Raw genomic sequence first — 4,597 nt, forward strand, 5'->3', positions numbered from 1 at the left:
TGTTTCTCCCAGTAAGACAACCTCCAGAAACTCTGCAGTACTGGTCCCTTATGAGCAATGATATATTAACTAACCCACAATCTGAAATCTCTCAAGTTATCTTTAAACACGGCAACTCATCTTCCTGTAGCTTTCACCCAGAGTGATTGCACCGCTATCTGCTTTTATCCACAAAGATCCTGCCACTCCAGCAGAAAATCTCTGTGGGTGTGTGTAGAGGGGGGTGCGGGGAATAAACTGCACAAATTATAAATGATGAAGTCAAAACAGCAGCCTGACTGTAGCCCTTCCCCTTTATTTATTGTACAAATATATCTGGGAGACAGAGACAGGGCTTGTCTGATGCAGGTCTGTGCTGAGCAGTAGCCACAGCACACTTGCAAAACAAAATCATGCTGGAGACAAACAGGAGATAGTCTGAAGTCGTCACCCGCCACCCAACCCCTGGGGCAGGGCCGTGCTTTCTGCCCCTGGGCTCCCTAATATTTGTAGGAGCACTTGTAGGCTGATCGAGGACCAAACTGTGACTCTGGGAGGTCAGGGGTGAAACACAGTGATAAATAGGAGCTGTCTTCTGTCCATAGACCCTCTGCTGAGCAAACACTTCACAGGCAGATTATGTGATGTGCTGGGCTTAATGAGCTTTGGACTACACTTATTTGAACATTTCCACATAGATTACATTAAGCCTTTATAAAGAAACAACACTGGCCAGGCATAACATTATCACCGCCTGCCTAGCATTGTGTTGGTACCTCTTTTTCTGAAACAACAGCCCTGGCCCATCAAGCTATGTACAACGGCCCCTGAAGGAGTGCTGTTTTATCTGGCACCAATATGTTAGCAACAGAGACTTTGAGTTCTGCAGCTTGTGAGGTGAAGCCTTCATAAATCAGACTCATCCCACAGACACTTGATTGGAAAGATTTGGGGAAACTGGAGGCCAAGTGAACAACTTCAACACATTCTTACCCTCCTCAAACTATTTCAGAAATGTCTTTGCTTTACACCTGCTGAAAGAGGCCACCACTTTCAGATGATACTGTTTCCATGAGAGTATATATATGGTCTCTAATTAGCTTTTTTAACATGTGTCAAGAAACTTCAATACTGATGGTAGGGATCCAATGTTTTCTAGCAGAATATTGCCCAAAGCATCATAACCTTCCCCTGTTTGCCTTCTTCCTACAAAAGATTCTAGAACTATGTGTTTTGCAGGAAAGCATCTGACCAAACATGAAATTTATTGGAAAATGAGATTAATTGGATAAGACCACTTTCTTCCATTGCTCTGAGATCGGGTTCTTGTACTTACTGCCCCATTTCTTTATTTTGTTGGCTCTTTCAGTATGGGCGATCTGAGTAGTCTGTAGCTAGTCCACATACCCAGTAAACTGCCCTGACACCTTTCTGACAGAACCTTCTTCAGCAGTCTGAGCTACAACAGCTCATGTGTTGGGTTGATCTTTGTGGTCCCCATGTTTATGAAAGGGCCTGACATTTACGATCCTGTTGGCCCACTGCTCCCTTACTTGGAGTAATTTGGATAGATACTAACCAGTGTAGACTGGGACCATGTTCCCACACATATAGCAGTGGAGATACTCTGGATATTATAAGAGTACTCTCAGTATCTCAGTGGAGATACTTTCGTTCAGCTTAGTGGTTCTCAAACATTCTGGCTGTTTACCAGAAAACTACTACAACTCATGACTTCATCTTTGACTGCTTGACCTTGAAAAAATATTGCGATCAAGCAAACCAAACAGAGGTATGTTAACAGCAAATTACCTTCCTTCCTACCTTAATTTACTTTTGACACATGTTTTAAAAAAAAATCTATTTTAATAATTATGGTCAACATCCTGAAAGAGTAATGATCATTTTCAAAAGTAGTGGAGACCGAGATTGTAAAATTTTTTTCTCCGCATATCTTACTCCTTGAGTTTTGGAGATAGACTTCTCAAACTGTTATGCAAAATACCCATGTGTGTTTACTACAGATGGTACTGACTGACAACCCTTTAAGTATATCACAGACTTTGAGTTAATGTCAAAGATACAAACCTCCTCTGTTACAACTTACTCCAGTACTGGGATCGCTACGTTGCAATACAAGCTGAAGTGAGTTGTAACAATAAGACAAAAAAAAAAAGAAAAAAAAAAAGAATCACAAATTGAGGCCACATTGTGGAGTCCATTTTACAACAAATCCAGAACAATATCACTGTTTTTGATGTGCCATAACTTTAACTTCCGTTCAATTTATTGTCTGTATGAGAGAGAATACATGAACTAGGTTACAGCATTCATTTGCATATTCAATAAAACATATTGGTCTGACCTGAAAGTAAATCAGTAACAAAGGATTTGTTGTCCATGCTGTTATCTGCCATGGATGTGGATCAGTTTTACCAGGATTGTACAGACCTGGCAAAGTGATGATGCTGTTCTGTTATAAGTGAAAATATTTTGGTTCTCAGCTTTAAATACTGGAGTAACTTTGGCCATCTCTATTAAATTACAGTTATAAAGTAACAGATCCGCAGTGGCATGTATCACTTTCTTGACTGATGTCATTTTTGTGAAATACATGAAGAGTACAATCATTTTGTGCTGTTAAATACTTAAGGACAGGTTTGTAAATAGGCCTGTCATGTTAAGAAGTTTTGCTGAACGGAATCTATGTAAATCTATGTAAATCTATGTAAATGCAATTGTCAAAAAATGGGCTAGTTGAGGCCAGTGGACCAGGATGAAGCCTCTTGGCATTCAGTTTTTAGTAGAAAGAGAGAGAAACGAGAAAAATGAGAAATCATGCAAATGGAAATTATTGAGCTTGTTTTAATTTATCAAGCGATTAATGGATCTATTGCTTATTGCGACAGGCCTATTTGTAACATTATGTCTACAACCCACCCCACTTCTGTCAGCCATTGTATAGCTAACTGTATTAGCTGTAGTAGCTAACTGTGCTTTGAAATTAGCTGAAGAAAAGTAAATCCACAGCTTCAAAGCTGAGGATTGAAAAGCTACATTTTCAACTCACAGTCACGTGATTGTAGCTCCAACTGTGTAAGTACCAAACAAAATTTACCTTTGGTCAAAAAATTACTTTCTTATCTCTAAATCACCTTTTTTCTCAATAAAATTGGAACACACAAACCTTCTGCTCTGATATCCACCATACGGTGTTGGGCAGGAGTAGCTAAATATTAAAAGAATCATGTGACTTCTACCTGTCCCCTAAAAGTGGTGGAATGGCATCACAACGCTCCCCATGTTTCAATCATCCCATGTCTCCCTTATTTTGGAGATCAACCCAAGAGATTCTGTACTGCCCTTTGACCCTAGCCATTAGAATCAAATCATCACATCTACTCTGATCAGTTCATCTGGTATCCATCCATTATGTCCAGTCACTTTATAAATACATTTGTTCACATATTTTATTCAGCTTTGAATGGGTACTATAACAACATCCTCAACAGAATTCTTCAGTGATCCAGCTTGTCTTGCCACTAGGGGGAGCCCCATTGAGATCGCGTCCCTTCAACAAACCACCAGAGGTGTTTATTATTTTTTTAAACCCAAGAAAAACAAACGAACAAAAAAACAAAAAAAACAAAAACATTCTAGTCTAATTGCTTTAAATAATTATTGCGCTATGAGTAAATATCTGTCATATCATTTGACTAAGATACTATTTTAGGGATCAACAAGTCAGACAACTGAGAATTTGGGTCTTGTTGAACAGAGATCTTTAAGGCCTGCTAAAGCTAATAATAATAATAATAATAATAATAATAATAATAATAATAATAATAATAATAAACAATTAAAGGAACAGGATCAAAATCGAAAGAAAGAGAACTAATGCAAAGAAATCTTAATCTCCCAGAGATCACGCAGAAAAGCAGTCTTTAAATTTAGTCCGCCATTTGGCCCCCACTCCTCCACCGCCGCTCAACACCACGGTGTCTGAAGAGCTGAGGACCAAGCTGCTTTGTTCATGTTTCCATGCAGTGACCCTCAGCGGCCTGACGCTGCATCCTGCTTCAGCTAACAATAGGCACTTTAACTATCAGTCGCGCTTACCAAGCAAAATGTCCGGTCAGAGTCAATTATTATTAATCTGTTCCATCTACATGTAGTGATCTACAGTGCAGATAAATATAGAAACAAACAGAAGGCCGCCATTGTTTTAATGACTAGTTAAACACACACACACACACACACACACACACACTGACCTGAAATGGCCTATACTGTGTCAATCGTTTGTAAAAAAAAAAAAAAGTATTATTATTATTATTATTATTATTATTATTATTATTATTATTATAACCACACTGTAACCATCTAATTTGACTGCTAATTCCCCGAGTTTAAAGCCTGCCTGACAACAGCCTAACGTGTGCATGGACAGAGTGACTCCTCCGTCTGCGCGGCTCCGCTCCTCCTGTCCAGGCATTTTTCTCTGAGGAGGCAGCGAGCATCCGTCACGTGACACTGCGTTAGCCAATGGCAGCAAAGGAACTTAACTTTGGCCATAAGGGAAGGCCAGTAAAGAGCGATCAGAGCCAAGGAGTTTCAC

The sequence above is a fragment of the Xiphophorus couchianus genome, chromosome 12 (assembly GCF_001444195.1).
Source record: "Xiphophorus couchianus chromosome 12, X_couchianus-1.0, whole genome shotgun sequence".
Classification (NCBI taxonomy): Eukaryota; Metazoa; Chordata; class Actinopteri; order Cyprinodontiformes; family Poeciliidae; genus Xiphophorus; species Xiphophorus couchianus.